This window comes from Pelophylax lessonae (assembly GCF_965119305.1).
Source record: "Pelophylax lessonae genome assembly, chromosome: 5".
In the NCBI taxonomy this organism is placed as follows: domain Eukaryota; kingdom Metazoa; phylum Chordata; class Amphibia; order Anura; family Ranidae; genus Pelophylax; species Pelophylax lessonae.
In genome coordinates, this window is record NC_138772.1 from 2,771,084 (window position 1) to 2,797,546 (window position 26,463).

The 26,463-nt window shown below is 49.7% G+C and overlaps 1 protein-coding gene across 1 annotated transcript in view; it reads right to left on the reverse strand.

Moving 5' to 3' along the window:
* TSNARE1 (t-SNARE domain containing 1) overlaps positions 1–16,427 on the reverse strand; it is a 382,306-nt gene extending 365,879 nt beyond the window's left edge. Inside the window, exon 1 of the mRNA XM_082257510.1 lies at positions 16,362–16,427. The gene's annotated coding sequence lies outside the window, so the exon portion shown is untranslated. The remainder of the gene's footprint in view (positions 1–16,361) is intronic.
* Between the last annotated feature and the right edge of the window lie 10,036 nt (positions 16,428–26,463).

Genomic DNA, 26,463 nt, shown 5'->3' on the forward strand with positions numbered 1-26,463 from the left:
AGAAGAATCTCCATACTTAAGGAGAGCTGGGAGCGTACCCGGCAGGGGTCTGCACAGAGGAGGGCGGAGAGACAAGGGTGCAGGCACCAGAGCAGTGTAGTTAGGGGACAGTTAGGAAGGGTAGAAGGGAACAAGGCAAGGAGGCCGGTCCTGGGCTGGAACATCCCAATAAATACGCCTTGTTGCGTGACATTGGGAAAACCAGTCAGGGACCAGCCTTGCTGGAGCAGAGTGACGCCACTAGCTGCCAGGGGAAGAACTCCTCCAATGAGGGCGAGAGCGAGGCTAAGGGTAAGGAAAGACCGGTTCTGGTGGTAGGGGACTAAATTATTAGGACAGAGAGGGCAATCTGTCACAAAGACCATAAGCGCCAAACTGTATTGTTTACCGGGCACTCGGGTTCAGCACTTCACGGATCTGGTGGACAGATTATTGATTATTGGGTGGGGCTGGGGAGAACCCAGCTGCCATGGTACATGTGGGTACCAAAGACAAAGTTAGTAGGAGATGGAGAGTCCTAAAAATAACGATTTCAGGGACTTCGGAGCTAAATTAGGGACTAGGACCTTCAAGGTAGCATTCTCAGAAATACCTCGAGCCACGCCAGAGAGGCAGCGGGAGATTAGGGAAGATAACAAGTGGCTGAGGAGCTGGTGTAGTAAGGAGGGTTTCAGGTTCCTGGAGAACTGGGCCGACTTCTCAGTCGGCTACTGGCTTTTCAGTAGGGATGGATTGAACCTAAATGGGGAAGGTGCAGCCATACTGGGAGAGAAGATGGCCGAAAAGTTAGAGGGGCTTTTAAACTAAGTGATTGGGGGGAGGGTCCAGGTGTAGAATTAGAGATCAGAGTGACCAGAGATCCAAAACCTAAAGGTAGGTAGGCTGACAAATCGAAAGTGCAGCCTCATAACATCTAACAAGGATGTAGTATGCAACTGTACAAAATTACGAGGTTTGTATGTCAATGCTAGAAGTCTGACCAACAAGAAGGGAGAACTGGAGCTGCTAATGTATGAGGAGGATTTCCATTTTGTGGGAATTTCAGGAGAATTGGTTTGACAGCTCTCATGATTGGCTGGCAACAATTCAGGGGTATTCCCTTTATCGCAGAGATAGAGAGGGTAAAAAAGGGGGGGGGTCTGCCTGAATATTAAGAACAACGTGGAAGTAAATATGAGGGACGACATCACGAATAGAGCTAGGGAGGAGGTAGAATCCCCGCGTGTAGAGCTTCAAAGGGAAGGTACTATGGGGAAAGTAATATTGGGCGTATCCTATAGACCACCTAACCAGAGGGAGGAGGGGGAGGTGGACCTCCTATCACAGCTTGAAATTGCAGCAAGGATGGGAAATGCAATTATTTTTTTTTTTTTTAAAGGTATTTTATTGAACAAACAAAACAATACATAACAGAGAAATAACCGGAACCATGTCAATTGAGGAGCCAAAAGAGACACACACAAGACTCCATTTCACAACAAAAGCCATGACAAAAATAACATACATAACTGTCAGCCGTACCATTAGTATAGAACCCTAGTCAGAAACTGAAGAAGCAGTCCGGTCAGAGTCCACCCAAAAAGACCAAATTTTCCGGAACTTCTTGGGGCAGCCTCTGGCCTCATACGTCATTTTATACAGAGGCAATGCCTGATTAATGAGAGCAATCCATAATGGAACGTCAGGGGGAGCAGTAGACTTCCATCTAGTAGCTATAGTCTTCCTAGCATAAAAGAATGTCAAGCGGAGAAACAATTTAGTACGAGCAGGGACGTCCTCGTCATCCACATAACCCAGCAGACAACGAAGGGGGCTACAAATATTGGATAACTGAGAGATATCTGCAATAAAAGCTGTGACTTCCGACCAAAAGGCCCGGACAGGTGGACAGTCCCAGAACATATGAAAAAATGAACCATCAGCAGCATTGCACTTGGAGCATAGCGGAGAAGGCAATGTACCCATTTTGTGCAGGAGTACTGGGGTATAGTATGCCCTGTAAAGAAGCTTCAATTGGATAACCCTATCCCTAGAGGAGATAACAACAGGTATTTGTTCCGGAAGGACGTCTTGCCACACCTCATCTGACAATTCCGGAATATCCTCCCGCCACTGAGACTCAACCACCGCGAGTCGTTTGGAGTGAGAATGTAAAAGTCGAGTGTAATATGTAGAGACCAGCTTCTCATGTGAAGAGTCAGAAAGAAGGTTTTCCAAGGGGGTCGGTTCAAGCGAGACATCACGGAGGCCAAACTGTGCGGCCGCCGTGAGTCTCAATTGCAAGTATCGGTAGTAAGCCGTGGGGGGCAGACCAAAGGTAGATTGCATGTCCGCAAAGGACCTGAAGGTTCCCCGGACATACAAATGAGAAATAGATTTCACCCCCAGGCGGGACCAGAAAAGGCCATCATCCCGACTAAAGAACTCCTTCAGCCGCGGATTGCTCCAAAGGGGGGCATTGGGGGAGTGCAGCTCTGGAGGGTCGGAACCATCCAAGGCCGCAGCCGCGAAAATCCGCAGGGTGACAGAAACAAGAGCAGTGTTCGGTCTGCCCATAACGGACCTTCGATGTACCAAGTTTTGCAGTGATTCATAGGAGGTGAAAATAGCCGCTTCCAATGAAGCCGCAGCATTAGCATCCTCCGGGTGGAACCACCAATGAGCATGGGCCAATTGAGACGCGAAGTAGTATAGACGCAAGTTAGGCGCAGCCAGCCCGCCCGCGAGAACCGGCAACTGCAGAGCATCCCTGGCCACACGCGCCGCCCGACCCCCCCAAATAAAGGAGGTCAGGAGCGAGTCAATGGCCTGAAAGCGGCGCTTAGGGACATATACCGGGGAATGGCTGAGCACATACAAAAAACGGGGGAGAAAAATCATTTTAAAAATATTAATCCGGCCTAGCACCGTGAGGGGAAGCGTAGACCAAAGCCGCAGCGAGGACCTAAGACGGGCAACCAGGGGATCCAGGTTGTTGGAAAAGAATCGAGACAAGGGGAGCTGAATCTCAATCCCCAAATATCGAAACCGATCCACAACCTGGAGGGGACAAGAGGCAAGGGAAGGGGGCAGAGCCTGGGGATCCAGGGGGAACAGCGTGGACTTACTCCAATTCACCCTGAAACCAGAGAAGTGACCAAAGCGTTCGATAACATTCAACAGAATAGGGAGGGATTGATAGGGATCCGCCAGATATATCAACATATCGTCCGCGTACAGGGAGACCTTTTCTTCCAAGCCATTGATCACAAAGCCCGCAATACCCTCACAAAGGCGGATCTGCGCAGCCAAGGGCTCAATGGCCAGGGCAAACAACAAAGGAGATAGCGGACACCCCTGCCTGGTGCCCCGAAAAATGGGAAAGGGGTCCGACACAAAACCGTTCACCCGAAGACGAGCACGAGGTAGATAATACAGAAGGCGGACCCAATTTATAAATCCGGGCCCAAAGCCAAATTTCGCCAACACTTCCAATAAATAAGGCCATTCCACGGAGTCGAAAGCCTTATGAGTGTCCAGGGTCACAACGACCCTGGACCCCACAGAGGCATGAGTCGTCTGAAGGTTAGTAAAAAGTCTACGCAGGTTGATCGATGTAGAACGGCCAGGAATAAATCCCGACTGATCCGCACCCACCAAGTCCGTGACAACCGTATTCAGACGCCTCGCGAGGACTTTGGCGAGAATCTTGACATCAGTATTAATAAGCGAGATCGGGCGGTATGACTCACAGAGAAGGGGGTCTTTACGTGGCTTGGGGATGAGCACAATGAGAGCCTCCGTCATAGAGGGTGGCAGACGTCCCTCCTTCAGAGCACAATTGAACACAGTCAGTAAATGGGGGACCAGCAATTCTCTATAGTGCAAGTACCATTCGATAGGAAAACCATCCAGGCCAGGTGTCTTATTGTGTGCGAAAGTGGCTAGGGCCTTGTTTATCTCATCCGCAGTCAGGGGCGAATCCAGAAAACTAGATTGGCCGGCCGACAACTTAGGCAAAGTAATATCATATAAGAAATCATCAAGTTCAACAATGGTATAATGAGCTCTAGATTGGTACAAGGAGGAATAAAAAGCAACAAAACTGGCCAGAACATCGGGGGTTTGTTCCACAATGACACCGGCGTGGCTGGTAATCCGAGGGATGACACAGGGCTGGTAATCCGGCCTAGCCAAATAAGCCAAGAGGCGACTGTTCTTATCGCCCAGTTCAAAAATGCGCTGATTTTGATAAAGGAGTTTCTTCTGTGTACGCTCCACAACCACCAGATCCAAGTCCCGAGCCCTGGCCCGCCAAGAGGCATGGTGCTGGGGAGTAGGGTCATCAGTATACTGTCGCTCAGCCGCATGCAGCGCCAGTTCGGCGTCAACCAACTTAGTCTGGCGAGCCTTCCTGGCACCGCCCACGGCAGACGAAAAGGTACCTCTCATGGTCGCCTTAAAGGCCTCCCAGGTCAACAATTCAGATCCAGCTTGTTTATTGAGTGCCCAATATGAGTTCATCTCCGCCGACCCCTGGTCAGTCACTGCCTGGTCCGCCAGCCACAGGGGGCTGAGCCTCCAGAGTTTATAATTAGGGGGGGACCCCAATGCGAGATCCACCAGTAAAGGGGAGTGATCCGATACTGCGCGGGGCAGATACCTGACACCCGAAAGAAGACTTAGCAGTTCCCGAGGGAGCAGGCAGAGATCAATGCGGGACAATGTATTATGGGAGCTGGAATAACAGGAATACTCAGTAATCCCCCCATGTTTCCATCTCCAGGCGTCCAGGAGATCCAATTTGTCCAAGTAGGAGCATAAAGGAGTTGGTGCGGAGGAGACAGCTCCAGACCTGTCCAGAGCAGCATCGAGGACCGTATTAAAGTCACCCGCCATAATAAGGGGACCCTCAGCCATTTCCAAGACCAGACCCAGCATACGGTCAAAAAACTGTCTAGTAAACGGCGGAGGGACATAAACGTTAACCAGGGTATAGGGCTTACCCAGAAATTCGAAGACAAGAATAATAAAACACCCCGAAGGGTCAGTCTTCAAACGCTTGATGGTGACAGGGGCTGATTTTGCAATTAGTATCGAAGTACCGCGAGCATACGAGGAATACGTAGAGTGTAGCGCGTACGCCACATGCGCCCTCTTTAGGGCCATCACCCTGGACCCCTGGAGATGGGTTTCCTGCAATAAAACAATGTGTGGGTTATGACGTTTTAAATATTCGAAAACCAGGGAACGCTTGACTTTAGAATTTAGCCCCCTGACGTTCCAAGAGACTAAACGGAGAGTAGACATAGTGATATGTTAAAAATCAGCGTTGGTGACCGGGGGGGTCCCAAAAAAGGGGGAGGCCCCCCCCCCGAGCACCAAGACCTCACAATATGGCAGGCAAAACCACTGGCAGGCAATATGCATAGGAGGAGAAGGCACAGACAAGAACCAAAATATTATCAAGTACAGCAAGGCAGAAATGAAAATCGTAGCACCTAGGCGTAAAAAAAATCCCTGATAAGAGTCCAAGAAGACATGACGGAGTAAATGCAAATCAAAAAAAGGGGGGAGAGACCCCCACAATCCCAGATAAACACAAAAACAGTAGTAACCCAACACCCATCCCACCCTAACCCACCCGGCCCTCAGTCCCCAACAGTTGAGAGCTTGAAATCCCATAACCAGAAAACAGTGTAGTTCAGGGAAACGTGGATCTGCTCGTCCTGAAGCAGACAGGAATGGTAGCAAAAAAAAAGGGGAAAAAAGGGGGTGAAGGGGAGCAACCATCCCCAAAAATGCCCTTCCAGAGGAACAAGGAGGGTCCCCCCATTCAGGAGGACACCCGACAATCACAAAAAAGAGTTGTAAGGAGGATCATAGAATATAAAGGTGCATCCCGACGACATCCAGGAGGAAGAAAGGGAAACCTAGCAGCAGTTGCAAGACACAGGCCAGCGATCACCGACGAGGAGACCTATGATCCTGGGAGGGAGGGGAGCGGCGTCCCAAGGAATCCACCCACTGCGCAGCGTCCTGAGGATCCTGAAAAAAGTGGGCTTTACCTTGATAGATGACCCTCAAACGAGCCGGGTACAGGATACTATACGGCAATTGTAAATCCCGCAGTCTCCTCTTAACTGCCATAAAGGAGGCCCGCTGTTTCTGGGTCGCAGCAGAGAAGTCCGGGAAGATAGATACAGCGTGGTTATTATACAGGATTCGGCCCTTGTCCCTAGAGGCCCGGAGCACAGCCTCCCTATCACGGAAGTGCAGGAGCTTGATGAGAAGAGGACGGGGTGGGGCCCCGGGCGGCAAGGGGCGCAATGGCACTCTGTGCGCCCTTTCAATGGCAAACAAGGGGGAGAAAACTTCCTTCCCAAAAGTATCGATAAGCCAATGTTCCATGAATGATTCAGGATTTTTACCCTCTGATCCCTCCGGAAAGCCCAAAAAACGCAAATTATTGCGCCTGAGGCGGTCCTCCATGTCCGTTAGCTTGTCTGTAGTAGCGACATGACCCCTCTGTAACTCTGACACAGTGGACTGCATGGGGCGGTGGGCATCTTCCATGTCACTAATACGTTGCTCCGCGTTGCCCACCCTGTGGCGAAGGTTGTGCACATCCTGTTTGAGAAACGACATGTCCATCTGTACAGACTCAATCTGTGAGGCAAGCGAGGTCTGACAGTGCTGGATAGCGTCCATTATGGCAGACAGGGTAGGTTCGGGCCTATCCACAGACAGAGCAGGCTCCGAGGGTACGGGGGAGCCCAGGGGAGGAGAGAGGGCATCACTTACAGTCACCGCCAGCCGAGACGATCCAGGAGAGACCGCTTCCCCCTCCACAGAGGCCGATGCCATCCGCACAGCCGAGGAGCGAGCGATCTGGGAGGAAGGGCCCGCAGCACGCGCCGGGCCGGCGCCATCTTGGGATCGTGGCAGCGTGAGGTCCGGCGGGCGGATACCGAGTGCCTCTGGACCGGGAGGACCGATTTTGACCATCGCCGCGGGTGCACCGGAATATCAGGAGACAGGAGACGTCGGAATCAGGTGAGTAGGATGTCGGGTTCCAGCAGGATCACGGAAGGATCAGGGCAGATAGGACAGAGCTCCGGAGCCGCGCTGCTTTCACATCCGAGTTCCGGCCACGCCCCCCGGGAAATGCAATTATAATGGGGGATTTTAATTATCCGGATATAGACTGGGCAGAAGGAATCGCGCATTCAGCCAAGGCTCGGCAGTTCCTAAATGTTTTGCAGGACAATTTGATGGGTCAGATGGTGAAGGCACCGACAAGAAAAAATGTGATCACGGATGTAGAAATACGGGGCAACTTAGGAAACAGTGACCATAGGTCAATTACAAGGACACTGAATTTCAAAAGAGCCAACTTCCCTAAACCGCGCTCTTTGTTAGACCTAGGAAAATCCTAGGAACAAAGAACACAGAGGAGAAATGGGAACATACTAAATAAAGGTATTGGCCAGTGCATTCCAACGGGGAATACGTTTAACCGCTTGCCGACCGCCGCACGACTATTTACTGCGGCGGTCAGCCCCTCACAGGCAAAGCGACGTAGTACTACGTCGCTAGCCTGTGAGGGTCTCGGGAGCGAGAGCGCGCAGCCAGAGGCGCGCTCCCGCGCGGTCACGGACCCCCCCCCCCCCCCCCCCCGCGTGTGTGACCGGCGGGCCCGATCATCCACCGGTCACTCGCGATCGTCGGTGGAGAGGGAGAAAGGCAGGCGGCTGATGTAAAAAAATCGCAGATCGCCGCCATTACGCGTTAAAAAAAAACAAAAATGACAAAAATCTTTCCCTTTGTTAGTGAAACGCGATAACTTTTGCGCAAACCAATCAAATACGCTTTTTACAATTTTTTTTTACCAAACATATGTAGCATAAAACAAATTGGCTGAAAATGTTAAAAAAATTAGATTTTTTCATTTTTTGGGGGGGGGGGGGGGATTTCATATAAAAAATGTGAAAAATATTGTTATTTTTGCAAAATTGACGCTCTTTTTTTGTTTATAGCGCATGATCAAAAAAAAAAATCGCACAGGTGATCAAATATCACCAAAAGAAAGCTCTGTTTGTGGGAAAAAAAGGACGTCAAATTCGTTTAGGTACAGCGTCGCACGACTGCGCAATTATCCGTTAAACTCACGCAGTGCCGAATCGCAAAATAGGCCCTGGTCAGGAAGGGGATAAAATCTTCCGGGGTTTAAGTGGTTAAAAGAGCCAATAAAAGCCCTGGGTGGCTAAACTCAACGTAAAAATGCATATAAAAACAAAAAAAAGTCCTTCAAAAAAATACAAGGCTGAGAGGTCATTGGCAGCATTCCAACATTACAAAGAATGCAATAGGCAATGTAAGAGCGCAATCAAGGCAGCTAAAATAGAACACGAAAGGCACATAGCGGAAGTAAAAAAAAAAAAAAAAAAAAAAAAAAAAAAAAGGACCAGATGGCTTACACCCAAGTGTCCTAAAAGAACTCCAGGTGATAACCAGACCATTGTTCCTTATTTTGGATAGTCTACTGACGGGAATGATACCAGCTGATTTAAAAAAAAGCCAACGTGGTACCAATATTTAAAAAAGGGCTGAGAAATATCCCTGGGAACTACAGGCTGGTTAACCTATCAATAGTCTATAAGATATTGGAGGGGATAATAAGGGACTATATACAATATTTTAGTAATGAAAACGGTATCATTAGTAGAAATCAGCATGGCTTCACAAACGTTTACTAAGCTACGTAGGTATGGACCACAGAGTGAGTACCTGGATTAAAAGCTGGCTTCAGGGGCGAGTCCAAAGGGTGGTGATAAATGGGGAGTACTCGGAATAGTCTGGTGTGGAAAGTGGGGTCCCTCAACGATCTGTCCTGGGACCAATCCTATTTAATTTATTCATAAACAACCTAGAGGATGGGATAAACAGCTCCATCTCCGTATTTGCGGCCGATACTAAATTTAGCAGGGCAATAACTTCTACGTAGGAAACCTTACAAGATGACCTGAACAAAATAATGGGGTGGGCATCTACATGGCAAATGAGGTTTGATTTTGAAAAATGTAAGGTAATGCATTTGGTTGCCAGAAAAAGGAACACAAGTTACTCACTAGGGGGAGAGCCTTTGGGGCAGAGCTGTCTAATGCAGGGCAAAAGGGGAAGCTGCCCCAGGCCCAGTTATTGTTGTGGGGCCCAAAGCAGCTGCCCCTTGAGCCCGCACTGCCCGCAAATATTTGATAAGTGGAATCTGGGAGGGCTCAAGAAAATGTTTGCCCAGGGTTAAATCGATATTAAAGACGGCCCTGTTTGGGGGAATCGAAGATGGAAAAGGACCTGGGGGTCCTAGTAGACGACAAGCTCTGTTAAACTCACATTTTTGCTGGCACTAATTCCTACTGTGGGAGGTATAAAATAATTTTCTGCCACAGATTCCGAACAGGTTAATAAAACATGAAAGAACGGGATATATTAAGAGCTTTGATTTTCTGTATTATAGAAAATCACTAGCAGTTTGTTTCCGGCTGAAAATTAAAATGCTCCACATTCATTTAGATAATGCATTTGAAATGCAATCATGGTGTAATATTCTGCCGGGTTTCTCATTGGCTGAGCCGTTAACAGCACAAAAAGGCGACGCCGCCGCACATGCCGGGGTTCAGACAAGACATTCTGTTCTCCTTTAAATCTCCTCTGGTACAATAGGGCACAGGGGGCACCTGGCTGTCCTATCGAGATAAAACGCTACCTGCAGATAGGCCCGAGCGCTATTTAAATCGGACGTCATGATGGCGTCTTAAAAGGTTACACGGTTTAATTGGAATGCTTTATAATCGAGTCAATTAGGGATAAAAATGACGCCAGAAGCAGCGACTCTCGGCTGCCTCAGCAGTAAACAGTTTAACAAACAGGCGACCTGTGAGAAGGCGGATGAGAGATTATGCTGAGAAGTCGGGAAATGAAAGGAGGAGATTTTCTTGTTACTTGTGAAACGCCGAAACCAAATGCCTCTCAACCGCAGCGTCATGCCTGACCAACGTCCAGGCAGTAGAAGGATGTCGGTACTTCTCTTCTTTACCTTACTGTACACTTTCACACCCGTACCAGCAGGGTGCATACTAACCATTTTTTTAAAGTTTAGCACGTTAAAATCGCCACCATTACTATAAACACCAAAAAATTGGATTTTTGACCTATCGTAAAATCCATTTCTTTAATGTTCATTGACGGACACAGCTTCTGATCTCCATAACTGTTGGGTTATAATGCCACCGTCAAATCCAGCGACTGTAAAAGCGGAATGGAAGATCGGTCTTCGGGACAGCAGATCCTCCCTAAAAAGGAAGCTTGCAAGGAACATCCGTGACCAGCCGCACCAGATCGGCGTACCAAGCCCGGCGAGGACAGTCCGGAGCCACTAAGATGACCAGAATCCCTTCTGCCTCGATTCTGCGTATAAGTCTTGGCAGAAGCTTGAGAGGAGGAAAGGCAAAAAGCAGTTGATACTGACCCCACAGTGTCACCAGCGAGTCTGTGGCGTCTGCCAGAGGATCCCTTGACCGAGCCACAAATCTCTGCACTTTTCTGTTGAGCCAAGACACCAGCAGATCCACCTCGGGAGTGCCCCCCCCCCCCCCCAGAGACACAACTGATGAAACACCTCGAGATGAAGGGACCACTCTCCCTTGGTCCTACGCATGCAAGTCTGGAGGGATGACCATCTGTTGGACAGCAGGAGACGAATTGCAGCCTGCAATTTCTGGAGTTGGTCCAGAGGAAGGAGCACTCTGGCTAAGGCCGAGTCCAAAGTCAGGCCCAGATAGTCCAACTTTTGAAAATTCAAAATCCAGCCGAACTCCCGCAGAGTTCTTATTGTGATCTCCAGGTTTTCCACCAGAGCAGAAGGAGATCGTCCAAGTAGCCCAGTACCGTGATCCCCCCCGTTGGCGTAACAAAGCTAGCACCGGGGCTAACACTTTTGTGAAGACCCAAGGAACAGAGGCGAGACCCAAAGGGTAACGCCACAAACGGATAATGCTCCTCTCCCACAGCAAAGCGGAGGAAGCGCTGGTGATTGGCACATATTAGAATGTGTCGATAGAGGCAAGGAAATTCCCCCTGACGCAGGGATGCCATCACCGTGCGAATGGACTCCATTCTGAAATTCTGCACTCGCACTTAACAGTTCAGCACCTTGAGGTCCAGGATTGGACACATTTTGCCTTCCTTCCTGGGAACTGTAAAAAGGTTTGAGTAAAAACATCGAAAAATGTTCCGAAGTCAGAACCGGGACAATCACCTCTTGAAGGAACAGGTCTTGTACCGCCCCAAACAGACCCTGTAAGAGGTCCGGGGACAGGTGCAAGTTGGAAGGAAAGAATCTTGCCGGAGAACAAGAGCAAAACTCGATCTTGTAGCCAGAATGAATGACTTTGTGGACCCACTTGTCTTGTACCAGGGAAGTCCACCAGTGAAACCAGTGAAGACGTTCCCCCCCCACCCCCAATACATGCGAGGGAGCCCTTGTCAGTCGACCCTGAGTGGCGAAAAAACTTCTTATAAGCCGAGAAGGAAGGCCCCCTTCTATGACGAGGTTCCTTGCCCTTAGAAGCCTGCGGAAGAAAGGTACTCTTCCTCACTGTGAGACCTTTTAGACGTCATCCAGGGTAGCTCCACACAAGCGATCTCCTTGAAAGGGAAGATCAGTCAAGGCCTTTTCAGAAGTCTGGTCCCCAGAGCAGCATTTGAGCCAAAAGACACACCGAAGGACCACTGCCGAAACAGAGCCGAGCCACTAGGGGAGCCGCAGTCAAAGAGGCATCACAGATAAACTGCAGCCCCTGGACCAGCCGGTCACAAACACGGAAGTGACATTTTTTGGACCCCCTCGTCTCACACAGGAGAGACTGTACAGGTAACCAGGGCACTGATCCAGTGACACCAATAATTGCCCACCAGAGCCGCCGCCACATCAGCAGCGTCACATTAGCACCGCCACATCAAAGCCGCCTCATCAGCGCACACCAGAGCCACCTCATCAGCGCACATTAGTGAAGAAGAAAAAATTACTTATTTACAAAATTTACTGACAAACTAAGAAAAAAAGCCCAGCTTTTGTAATAAATAAAAAACTACTCACAAGCGTAAATAAGATAGACAGCGTTATAGAAACCACATGAGACGTAGCATGCGTCCACATCCCGGAAGTGGACGCATGCTATGTCTCATGTGGTTTCTATAACGCTGTCTATCTTATTTACGCTTGTGAGTAGTTTTTTATTTATTACATTTAATAAAAGTTGCTATGGGCTTCACTATGTTTGGCTCCTTCCTAGGGCTGGGCGATTTTGCCTAAAAAAAAAATCTTCGATTTTTAAAGAAAAATTCGAGTTTTGATTCGATTTTCGATTTTTTTTGCCAATGCACTTAAAAAATGACTGCAGAGTCTGGAGGGAGGACTGAGGAGAAGGAGAAGCGCTGTATATGTGTGTCTGACTCTGTTTGGATCAGTTGCACATAGAGAAGATGACGGAACATCCGTACCCTGATCTCCTCTATGGTGAGAGGCTGGCAGTGACAAGGATTTCATCACTTCTGATTTTGGTGCCATCATTTCCTGGCTGCTACAAACACGATCAGTGTTTCACCAGATGGATTGCAGGGGAGATGTTAGGGGTCTGATGTCTCAATAAAGAGTACCTGTCATTGCCCAAGCTATCCTAAGGGATGTGTTTCTTCCCTTGTCATAGTAATAAAGTTAAATAAAAAAAAAAAAAAAGTAATTAAAATATGTAAAATAAAATAAAGAAAGGAATAACAGCCTATTAGTACATATATGAGGTAATTGTATCGTCACGATGCTCCCTGTCCCTCCCATACATTCCCCTCTTGGTACACTAACACATGTTTTCTGACACTCCTGTATAGAACTCACCCAGGCTGACCAGCACAACCACAAGGGCCACCATCACAGAGATCACGGTGGGGTCTTGTCTCTGGATTTCCAGTCTGATGGATTCCATATCCAACGACCACTGAGGACCGCCGTCATCCTGAACCGTCGCGATACCGGTTCACCAGGAGTAGCGCATGCGCAGTACAACAGACATCGCAACCCACATGTTCCTCGCCTCTCAGCTACATGTCACTTCACGCCAACCAATGAGCCGAGCGCTTCCGGGATCCGCACAGCACGCTGAAAGCCCGCGGCCTGTACAGACGCACCGCCCGCCCCGCAGCTGACGTCACATCCAGGCGCGGCGGTGGTCCGAGGCAGAAAAAAAGTATTGTAGAAAAAAACTTGAGTTTAAAAAAAAAAAATCGTTCCAAACTAAAAAAATCGATAAATCGATTTATCGCCCAGCCCTACTCCTTCCCTTCCTTTTGAATATATAACTGAGGGGGACCATTAGTAAAGGTTGGAGGCTCGTCTGGTGACATACAGATCCATCCATCCACAGGGCTGTGTTGGAGAGTCCATGGTTGTTAAGGCTTGATTACCTAGAACATCTGGTGAGTGGATCCCCAAAAGGGGCCGTTTGGAGCACTTTGTACCTCAGTGTGGAGCACCTTGAGCACCTTTTGTCCAGCACCGCATTTGAATGCACTAAATGGACTTATAATTTTGGACTTTGCACTGAATCACTTTAACACTTAGTATTCTGTTTATTGCACTTTATATTGTGATACAGATTAATTTTTATTGTCATATTTATTATCAAGTGCACTTTATATTGATCACTATTCGAGGATTACATTTAACCACTTAACGACCAGCCACGTAAATCTACGTCGGCTGACTTTGAGTGGTTATACCGGGATGATGCCTCTAGCTAGAGGCATCATCCCGGTACCGTTGTATGAAGCCGACGGTCGGCTTTCCGTCGGTAACGATCGATGCGGCTCGGGAGCCGCTCGATCGTTACCCGGGGGGGCGGGAGGGGACGCCCCCCCCCCTCCCGCCGCCTTCCGCGGCTTTGCTTGGGGCTCCCGTCCCACCGTCCGCCGGCTGGATGGAGTCCCGATGAATGCCGGAAACGGCATCAATCAGGTCTCCGATGACGTAACCCGGAGGCGGCGTCCATGACGTCACATCCGGGTTACTGTGCTGCAAAAGGCGGCAGATTTGAAAAACGGCTGTATGCAAAAATGCCGTTTTCGGCGTTTTGCATACAGGGAAGTGGAGGGGTTTGGGGTCTTTTAGACCCTCGATCCCTCCATAAAGAGTACCTGTCACTACATATTGGTGTCACAAGGGATGTTTACATTGCTTGTGACAGCAATAAAAGTGATCAGATTTTTTTTTTTTTTTTAAAAACCTGTAATAAAGTTCAAAAGAAAAAATAAATAGGAAAAAAAAAAAATGTAGCCGCCCCCGTCACCGTTAGCTCGCGCACAAAAAAAAACGTATACGCAAGTCGAGCCGCAAATGAAATCGCTGTTCAAACCACACATGTGAGGTATCGCCGCGATCGCCAGACCGTGGGCAATAATTTAAAAAAAAGAGCTACACTCTAACTCTAAACTGGTAACCGTTAAATAAATTTAAAGCGTCGCAGATTGAGATCTCTATTGACCGTAGTTTGTCGCCATCCCACGGGGGGGGGGCGCAATTTTAAACCGTAACATGTTTGGTATCTATTTACTCGGCGTGACATCATCTTTCACAATATACAAAAAAAAATGGGCTAACTTTACTGTTTAGTATTTTTTAAATGCAGTGAAATGTGATTTTTCAAATTTTTTCCAAAAAAATGGCGTTTTAAAGACCGCTGCGCAAATACCACGTGACAAAAAATTTTGCAATGACCGACATTTTATTCTCCAGAGTCTTTGCTAAAAAAAATATATATAATGTTTGGGGGTTCTAAGTAGTTTTCTAGGAAAAAATACTGATTTTAACTTGTGAACAAAAAGTGTCCGAAATAGGGCTGGGGCTTAGGTGGTTGATTACTTATGACGTTTCCTGGTAGCGCTGTCATATAATATTTTCATACAGCTATGAGACTGAAGGCATGGCTGCCATTTTCAGGAAGAATTCAAGGCAAAAAAGGTAAATTTTTCAGGGTATTGTTTATAAACAATTAACGTTTCAGGATGATTAACATAACACAACAAATCTGCACATTTCGTGATTCGATCCCTTTTATAAACCCTTCTATTCTATACATCCAAGGAAGATGCCACTCTGCCTTCTTTTAGGGTCTCAAGGTGCCATGGTATTGCACATATGATCAGCCATGACACCAGGACTGAGGAGCTGACAACCGAGTTCTCACCGGAGACATGCCTGGAAAGTAGATTTTGGGTGAACATTCAATCTGCTGGTTTAATTCAGCTTTATAATATTAGCTTACGGCAGGCCTCGACAATCCCCGGGCGCCAGGTCGCATTTGCGACTAGAATTAGCGACCTGGCGCCTGGGGTGCCCAGCAGGAGGTGTCCTGTCCCTTTTGCACCCCCACCTTCTTTCCCGAGTGCACGGACTTCAACGCCGTCCATAAATTGAGGCCCCGGCTTTTCGGCCTTCTTCTGTGAGATGAGAGGCTAGGGGAACTGGCGCCCTCTTGTGGTGGCCGGGAGTAATGCATGTTCTCAATGCCTTCCCTCTCATCTGCTCTTTGGAAGGAGATGGGAAGTTTTTGCAGGCTTCATCTCTCTGTCCAGTTTCCTTTGCTTAAAGGTAAGTGGACAGGGAGTGTGGTTATTATTATTAATTTTTTAAATTTAATAAAAATAAAAAATAATTTTTTCTTTTTTTTTTTTTTTTTTTTTTAAATTATTAAAAAAAAAAAAAAAAAAAAAACATTTCATTTTTTTTTCAATTATTATTAAAAAAAAAAAAAAATATATATATATATATATATATATATATATATATATATATAATCTTTTTTTTTTTTCTCGCCGTGCCACAGCCGAAGGCCCCTTTCATACGGGCTGTCTGATCGGGTCCGCCTGTCAGTTTCTCAGGCAGACCTGATCGGACCCTTCATTCTCCTCTATGGAGCGGTAATCTGCCGCCATCTGATCCTGTCCTCCAAAAACAGATGGATGGTGGTTCCATTTTCTATCCATCCCGTGGACCGGATCAGATAGCATCGGATGGAAAGAGACAGACAGTCTGTTTCCATCCAATTGCGCTATAGAGGAGAGTGGGGTTCTAGTCGTATTTGTGTAAATTTAGTATCCATTTTATTAAATAAAGCTTGGTTGTTAGTTTAAAAAAAAAAAAAAACTGGCTCCTAACTTTTTTAGCTGGCTCCTAGATTTCAGGCAAATTTGTCAAGCCCTGGCTTACGGTTACTGTTTCAGGATATAATGAAAAATTGAACCTCATACACCCCCCCGCCCCCCCCCCTTACCTCTCAGCAGAAGAAACTCCCTCCTGGCGCAGTAGGTGGTGGCCACTGGCCGCTCTCTTTAACACCCTTCCCCTGGAAGAGAAGACAGAACGCTGGTTACAGACAAGAAGAGGACATTCTCATTGAGTATCACTAAACACGAGAGAGAAAGATTAAGATTTGACTTTCCCTCTGTATATTCTATCCCCTGAACTCCATCCCGCCCTCTGGAAGATTTACCCCCCTTCAGGACCAGGCTATTTTTTTTTTCTTTTTGGCATTGCGTTACTTTAGCGGACAATTGAGCTGTCGTGCCGCGCTGTACCCATATAAAATGTATGTCCTTTTTTCCTACATATAGAGCATGGGTGTCCAACCTTTTGGCTTCTCTGGGCCACATTGAGTGTACAGAAATTCTCTCGGGCCGCATATAAAATATATACTATTAGTTAAGGTATATAAGTAATAAAACTCCGCCGAGCCTTTCCCGTGCTGCCGCCCCCCCCCCCCCCCCCCCGCACTAATTTAACACAACTAGTGGATGATCCCCTCCGAGGCTGCCTCTATGGCCATGCCTCCGACTCAACTTCCTTCCTCCCCAGTAAAAATAAATAAAAAATTGTCAGGGGGCAGTGGGCCGCATTGCCTGCAGTTCTGGGCCGCAGGTTGGACATGTCTGATATAGAGCTTTCTTTTGGTGGTATTCGATCATCACTGGGTTTATTTTATGTGCTATAAACAAAAAAAGACCGAAAATTATGAAAAAAACCTTACTTTCTGCTAAAAAAATAACAGTTCCAATAAAAAAAAAGAAAAAAAAAAAGAAAGAAAAAAAAAATCTAATTTCTTCATCAATTTAGGCCAATAAGTTTTCTGATACATATTTTTGGTAAAAAAAAAAAAAAATCCCAATAAGCGTATATTGATTGGTTTGCGCAAAAGGTATCGCGTCTACAAACTATGGAATATATACTGAAATTTTAATTTTCTGCGACTAATAGCGGAACTGTGATATTGTGGCAGGCAATCTGACACTAATCGAGTGATCAGTGCTAACAAATATGCACTGTCACTGTACTAATGACACTGGCTGGGAAGATGGTAAACATCTAGGGCAGGGTTTCTCAACCAGGGTTCTGTGGAAACCTAGGGTTTCTCCTGAGGTTGCTAGGGGTTCCTCCTGAGGTTGCTAGGGGTTCCTCCTGAGGTTGCTAGGGGTTCCTCCTGAGGTTGCTAGGGGTTCCTTCTGAGGTTGCTAGGGGTTCCTTCTGAGGTTGCTAGGGGTTCCTTCTGAGGTTGCTAGGGGTTCCTCCTGAGGTTGCTAGGGGTTCCTCCTGAGGTTGCTGGGGGTTCCTCCTGAGGTTGCTAGGGGTTCCTCCTGAGTTTTCTAGGGGTTCCTTCTGAGGTTGCTAGGGGTTCCTCCTGAGGTTGCTAGGGGTTCCTCCTGAGGTTGCTAGGGGTTCCTCCTGAGGTTGCTAGGGATTCCTCCTGAGTTTTCTAGGGGTTCCTCCTGAGGTTGCTAGGGGCTCCTCCTGAGGTTGCTAGGGGCTCCTCCTGAGGTTGCTAGGGGCTCCTCCTGAGGTTGCTAGGGGTTCCTCCTGAGGTTGCTAGGGGCTCCTCCTGAGGTTGCTAGGGGTTCTTCCTGAGGTTGCTAGGGGCTCCTCCTGAGGTTGCTAGGGGCTCCTCCTGAGGTTGCTAGGGGCTCCTCCTGAGGTTGCTAGGGGTTCCTCCTGAGGTTGCTAGGGATTCTTTGAACAATGGTCAATTTCTTCTTCTCGGATAAGTTTCCAATGACACCATTATTCCTGTTAGCTATCTGTAAGGGGGGTAATTCTTCCCAATGATGAGGAGCGTAAGGTAAGGAGCATTCTTCCCACTGACTGTCACACTAATTTTTAATTCTTAGCAGGGGTTCCCCGAGACCAGAAATTTATTTCAAGGGTTCCTCTGTGTTGAAAAGGTTGAGAAAGGCTGATCTAGGGTGTTCAAAGTGTTATAAACCGGTGGGTTTTTTTTTTTCCTTGGACCTGCAAGGTAAAAGGCATAATGTGCTAGTATGCATCACATGCTAGCACATTATGTGAAACTAACCTGAAAATGAAGCCCGTCAGCGATGTGACGTAATCGCTGGAGGCAGCGTCCATTTTCACCAGGTCTTCCTTCCAAGTCCTGTGTGACAGCCCTGAGCTGCGATGACGTCACTCCTTTGCACTCACATCCGTGGCTACATCAGCCATATCCTCCATTTTTAAAGTCTCACACACTGCAGTGATGAGTGCGTCTACCAGCGATTTTTCATTCGCTGCTGCGACCAGGGAGGACTCATCCTCACTATCGGATGGATCTGGGGGTGTGATATCAAGTCCCTCTTGATGGGCGGCATCCACGATGGCACCAGGCTCAGTATCAGATAAGACAGACTGAGCAGGGGAAGGCGGGGGAGGCTTCCTCCTGGGCATTTGCCCACTTGCCACTTCCACCCGAGATACTAAGGACTGCAGGACCGCCGTCAGTGCAACCATGGGAAGGTGGGGTTCTGAGGGACCCGCCACCTCCATGAGGGGATCAGTGGGGGAGCTGTGACCCTGAGGCTCCATAAGGAAAGGAAGACACTGAGAATTCGAACCCGGCATCATCATGGATGCCATACCTATTCATATGTCCCGGGCACAGGAAGAGGAAACTGGAGGAGGAGCTTTGGTCGTCTCCAGCGTCTCCCGGACTAAGGGAAAAATGGTCCCCGTGACACTGGGCTACACAAACATGACCGCCAACCTGAGACCAACCAGACTAAGGGAAATGGCCACCATCATCTACAAACGCTGAAGCATTCTGCCAGGATCTTCCCTGCAACCCCCCGAAGGTAAGACACTGATTAGGGGAGACTCTGCTGCGCACTCTGCACTGGGACCACCCTGCACCATACCCACACTGCAAACAGCAGGGAATGGACCTATGGGTCTCCTACACTGGGAACCCTGCAGACCACCAGGACAGGACACACACTATTCCAGGACCCTTACAGAGTGGGGATAGCGGAGGAGACCCCCAGGGGTCTCCGCTGCATTCTCTGCCCTGGGATCCCTACCAGACTCCAGGTCCAGACAGGGGGGAAAGGGAGCGGGGGAAGCCCAGCTCACTGAGGGATTTAGGATGGGAGGAGGAAACCTGCATGCAGGTCCGACCATCCCTGGAGGTTACCCACATCCACCCCAAAAAACTGCCAAAAGGGGAGAGGGGGGTCTGTACTTTCCCTTCCATGGTGTGGGTAAAAAGTAGGGGAGCTGTTGGCCAAAGGACCGCTGTGACTCAGACCCGGTGATAGACGTTTAACTCGCGGGCCAGCCTCTGTCCGTGAGGCTATGTCGCGGCCACCCTAGTGCATAACTGCGGTCTGCAAGCACTTGCTGGCTGGGGGGATCACTGGATCTAGATTATCAGGCCCGTCGCCCAGCAGTTGATTGTATATCTCCCGAGAGAAACACAAAAAATATGTAAGGAAGGGGGGAAAAGAAAAAAATTCTAGGACCAGAGATGCCAGCCGGGAGCCTAGATCCTTACACCTGACTAAACAGATAAAAACTGATTACCTAGAGCAGAAAGGGGGGGGGTTATACACCAAGCTGAGGATGGCCCATGGGCGTAGCCAGGTGTTTTTTGTTCCGCCCAGTCCTACTCCTGGAGGAGGCAAAATAACCCAGCAGTTATGATTTATGGAGCGCTGTGTCCATCGAACGATAGAGAAAATTAGCCATGTGCTGACGTTAGGAGTTGGTTTGCCTTCAGAAAACCTTAACGCGAGTCGGCCGCGGAGGGGCGATTGATGGGCAGAAAGTAAATCGGCAGATAGGGGGGAAGACACTACGAGGTGAGGGAGATTGCCAGATACCAGCTGCAAAACTCATGAATATAAAACGCTCTCCTGACAATCAAATTATTACCCAGAAAATCAGCCCAAATATATTCAGAATCATTCCTCACCGAAGATGACAACTGATTTCCCCGAGAAGTCATTATTATTCCGCTGTGGTGCCACACACACGCTTTCTACATGCAGTCGCTGTACTCAGCTAATTCCAAATGCATTAAATACCGAAGGGAGGGCCGCCGGTTTTATGAACTGACTGTAAACTTCACTAAAGACATAAACAGCCTGCGGAGGGCCAGCTGCTAAGGAACTACAAGGTCCAGTATGCCACAGCAGCAACCTGCTACCCTACAGCAATACCCGGGGGCCTCGGTACAGACCCACTACAGCAATACCCGGGGGCCATGGTATAGACCCACTACTGCAATACCCGGGGAGCCTCGGTACAGACCCACTACAGCAATACCCGGGGACCTCGGTATAGACCCACTACTGCAATACCCGGGGAGCCTCGGTATAGACCCACTACAGCAACACCCAGGGGCCTCGGTATAGACCCACTACAGCAATACCCGGGGACCTCGGTACAGACCCACTACAGCAATACCCGGGGAGCCTCGGTATAGACCCACTACAGCAACACCCAGGGGCCTCGGTATAGACCCACTACAGCAATACCCGGGGAACCTCGGTATAGACCCACTAAAGCAACACCCAGGGGCCATGGTATAGACCCACTACAGCAATACCCGGGGGCCTCGGTATAGACCCACTACAGCAATACCCGGGGGCCTCGGTATAGACCCACTACAGCAATACCCGGGGAGCCTCGGTATAGACTCACTACAGCAATACCCGGGGACCTCGGTACAGACCCACTACTGCAATACCCGGGGGCCTCGGTACAGACCCACTACAGCAATACCCGGGGAGCCTCGGTATAGACCCACTACAGCAACACCCAAGGGCCTCGGTATAGACCCACTACAGCAATACCCGGGGAACCTCGGTATAGACCCACTAAAGCAACACCCAGGGGCCATGGTATAGACCCACTACAGCAATACCCGGGGGCCTCGGTATAGACCCACTACAGCAATACCCGGGGAGCCTCGGTATAGACTCACTACAGCAATACCCGGGGGGTCATAGTATAGACCCACTACAGCAATACCCGGGGGCCATGGTACAGACCCACTACAGCAATACCGAGGGCCTCGGCATAGACCCACTACAGCAATACCCAGGGGTCTCGGTACAGACTCACTACAGCAATACCCGGGGGTCTCGGTATAGACCCACTACAGCAATACCCGGGGAGCCTCGGTATAGACTCACTACAGCAATACCCGGGGACCTCGGTACAGACCCACTACTGCAATACCCGGGGGCCTTGGTATAGATCCACTACAGCAATACCCGGGGGCCTCGGTACAGACCCACTACAGCAATACCCGGGGAGCCTCGGTACAGACCCACTACTGCAATACCCGGGGAGCCTCGGTACAGACCCACTACAGCAATACCCGGGGGCCTCGGTACAGACTCACTACAGCAATACCCGGGGGGTCATAGTATAGACCCACTACAGCAATACCCGGGGGCCATGGTACAGACCCACTACAGCAATACCGAGGGCCTCGGCATAGACCCACTACAGCAATACCCGGGGGTCTCGGTACAGACTCACTACAGCAATACCCGGGGGTCTCGGTACAGACTCACTACAGCAATACCTGGGGGCCATAGTATAGACCCACTACAGCAATACCCGGGGGCCTCGGCATAGACCCACTACAGCAATACCCGGGGGCCTCGGTACAGACCCACTACAGCAATACCCGGGGGCCTCGGTACAGACCCACTACAGCAATACCCGGGGGCCTCGGTATAGATATAACAGTATATGCAATTTTTGTTAATTCACAGAAAGAGGTCGGTCGGGGGGGGTACTGTTGTAAGGCAGTCTTCTCCATTCCAGGCATTTGGCTCAGAACACATAGAATCCCAGTCCTGAGTACCAACAGCGTTGAGCTCCATCCAGCCACAGCGGCCAAAGACTGACAGGCTGCAGGCAGCAAGTTAGGATGCTGCACCTGTGACTCCTGGGCACACTACAATGCTGGGATGAACGAACAGCAGCTACCCCTCCACCCCACAAGCCAACCCCCATCATCACCCCCTCCACAGGCCAACCCCCATCATCCCTCACCCCCCCCCCACAAGCCAACCCCCATCACCCCCCCCCCACACACACACAGGCCAACCCACCATCAACCCCCTCAGGCCAACCCCCCATCATCCCTCCCCTCAACCCCCCCCCCCATCATCCCTCCCACAGGCCAAACCTCATCATCTCCCAGCCCCCCCCCCCCCCCCCCCATCACCACAGGCCAACCCCGATCAACCCTCAATCCTTAGGAGCGGACACACAACCAACTTCCTCTTCCTTCACCAGAACTACCTGCCCAATCCTTTCTTCTGGGCCCCCTATCAGACTAGTGTGGTCCCCACTCAGACTGATGGACCAAGAGCAAAGCTCAGGAGGCAATGGACAGGAGATGGACAATATCTGCATGTTGAAGGGTAAATTTAATTTGAGTATAACTGGGAAGTTCTGCTGACAGAAAAGACGTTAAGGGACCCGGAGGCGTCTCAAGTAAAGACCGGTGAGCGTGCCGATTGGTGGAGCATGCTGAAACTTCTACTCCATCAAAATGTCTGATTATTAACTAAATAATTCCTAGCTGGGGACTACAGTGGGGGTTTTTGTTTTCTTAGTGAAAATTCGGTTTAATGTGATGGAGAATATTTCACTGCTGGACCCATGTGTCCCTCTCATAAAAATAAATCAGCGCTAAGGGGGTGGAAGTCATTCTTGCATGTCTGTATGTGTTCCAGAACATGGCCTGTGGTCAGACACGGAGCTCGGAGACGAGGGGCATCTGCTCCGAGATTCACTCCACAGCACTGCTACACCACTCCATACAGAGAGAGTAGAGCGAGGGGTATCCAGGCATGCTGGCGCTACACTTCGGGAGTCACTCTGCACAATATTATTCCTGTAACATTCAATTCTTTCTAATCCGGTCACAGTTTAAAAAGTTCCATTTTCGAGGCTCAACAGTGGCTCTTCCTCAAGAGAGTATTTAACCACTTGTGTCCCAGCTGTCGCTTTAACACAGAGTTTCGCTAGCGGCTAAGCGTCTCCTGTGGGCCCCTGCCACCATTAATACTAAAACTACTAGTTACCAATGACAACAGCCCACCCTCACATCACCACACTGAACAACTGTCCTTGTGTCCTGACCTCCTCCAAGCCTCACATCACCACCCTGAACACCTCTGTCCTCCTGTCCTGACCTCCTCCAAGCCTCACATCACCACCCTGAACACCTCTGTCCTCCTGTCCTGACCTCCTCCAAGCCTCACAACGACCCTTCCCTAAACACCTCTGTCCTTGTGTCCTGACCTTCATCCTCACATCACCACCCTGAACACCTCTGTCCTCCTGTCCTGACCTCCTCCAAGCCTCACATCACCACCCTGAACACCTCTGTCCTCCTGTCCTGACCTCCTCCAAGCCTCACATCACCACCCTGAACACCTCTGTCCTCCTGTCCTGACCTCCTCCAAGCCTCACATCACCACCCTGAACACCTCTGTCCTCCTGTCCTGACCTCCTCCAAGCCTCACAACGACCCTTCCCTAAACACCTCTGTCCTTGTGTCCTGACCTTCATCCTCACATCACCACCCTGAACACCTCTGTCCTCCTGTCCTGACCTCCTCCACCCTCACATCCCCACCCTGAACACCTCTGTCCTCCTGTCCTGACCTCCTCCAAGCCTCACAACGACCCTTCCCTAAACACCTCTGTCCTCCTGTCCTGACCTCCTCCAAGCCTCACATCGCCACCCTGAACACCTCTGTCCTTGTGTCCTGACCTCCTCCAAGCCTCACATCACCACCCTGAACACCTCTGTCCTTGTGTCCTGACCTCCTCCACCGTCACATCACCACCCTGAACACCTCTGTCCTTGTGTCCTGACCTCCTCCAAGCCTCACATCACCACCCTGAACACCTCTGTCCTTGTGTCCTGACCTCCTCCAAGCCTCACATCACCACCCTGAACACCTCTGTCCTTGTGTCCTGACCTCCTCCACCGTCACATCACCACCCTGAACACCTCTGTCCTTGTGTCCTGACCTCCTCCAAGCCTCACATCACCACCCTGAACACCTCTGTCCTTGTGTCCTGACCTCCTCCAAGCCTCACATCACCACCCTGAACACCTCTGTCCTTGTGTCCTGACCTCCTCCAAGCCTCACAACGACCCTTCCCTAAACACCTCTGTCCTTGTGTCCTGACCTCCTCCACCCTCACATCCCCACCCTGAACACCTCTGTCCTTGTGTCCTGACCTCCTCCAAGCCTCACATCACCACCCTGAACACCTCTGTCCTTGTGTCCTGACCTCCTCCACCGTCACATCACCACCCTGAACACCTCTGTCCTTGTGTCCTGACCTCCTCCACCCTCACATCACCACCCTAAACACCTCTGTCCTTGTGTCCTGACCTCCTCCACCCTCACATCACCACCCTGAACACCTCTGTCCTTGTGTCCTGACCTCCTCCAAGCCTCACATCACCACCCTAAACACCTCTGTCCTTGTGTCCTGACCTCCTCCAAGCCTCACATCACCACCCTGAACACCTCTGTCCTTGTGTCCATCCAGTGCTAAAGCCTGGAAGCTGAGAGGCTTATCTCTTGGGTTTCAGATGCTACCACAGATAACTTAGATTTTTCACAAGGGATGGATCACAATAAAACAGATACAAAAATATTAAAGGAACAATGTAAAAAAAAAAAAAAATTTAAAGCGCCCCCACCCCCGGGTTCTAAGTAAATTTCTAGCCAAAAAACCCTGATTTTTCATGTAAGAGAGAAGTGTCAGAATAGGCCTGGTCCTCAAGTGGTTAAGCTTTTAGATCTACAGCCAGTTTTAGGTTTTGTTTCCATAACCTAACTTTCACCCAATGAAGGGCTCCCAAAGAGGACACCATACGGATAACCTGATCGCATTCCTATGGTCTCAAAATTGTAGCTATCGGACAAAGAAACACGACGACTCTTTCCTAAACACCTCTGTCCTTGTGTCCTGACCTCCTCCACCCTCACATAACCACCCTGAACACCTCTGTCCTCCTGTCCTGACCTCCTCCACCCTCACATAACCACCCTGAACACCTCTGTCCTCCTGTCCTGACCTCCTCCACCCTCACATAACCACCCTGAACACCTCTGTCCTTGTGTCCTGACCTCCTCCACCCTCACATAACCACCCTGAACACCTCTGTCCTTGTGTCCTGACCTCCTCCACCCTCACATAACCACCCTGAACACCTCTGTCCTCCTGTCCTGACCTCCTTCACCCTCACATAACCACCCTGAACACCTCTGTCCTCCTGTCCTGACCTCCTCCACCCTCACATAACCACCCTGAACACCTCTGTCCTTGTGTCCTGACCTCCTCCACCCTCACAACGACCCTTCACTGAACACCTCTGTCCTTGTGTCCTGACCTCCTCCACCCTCACATAACCACCCTGAACACCTCTGTCCTCCTGTCCTGACCTCCTCCAACCTCACATAACCACCCTGAACACCTCTGTCCTTGTGTCCTGACCTCCTCCACCCTCACATAACCACCCTGAACACCTCTGTCCTTGTGTCCTGACCTCCTCCACCCTCACAACGACCCTTCACTGAACACCTCTGTCCTTGTGTCCTGACCTCCTCCACCCTCACATAACCACCCTGAACACCTCTGTCCTCCTGTCCTGACCTCCTCCAACCTCACATAACCACCCTGAACACCTCTGTCCTTGTGTCCTGACCTCCTCCACCCTCACATAACCACCCTGAACACCTCTGTCCTCCTGTCCTGACCTCCTCCAACCTCACATAATCACCCTGAACACCTCTGTCCTCCTGTCCTGACCTCCTCCACCCTCACATAACCACCCTGAACACCTCTGTCCTCCTGTCCTGACCTCCTCCACCCTCACATAACCACCCTGAACACCTCTGTCCTTGGGTCCTGACCTCCTCCAACCTCACATAACCACCCTGAACACCTCTGTCCTCCTGTCCTGACCTCCTTCACCCTCACATAACCACCCTGAACACCTCTGTCCTCCTGTCCTGACCTCCTCCACCCTCACATAACCACCCTGAACACCTCTGTCCT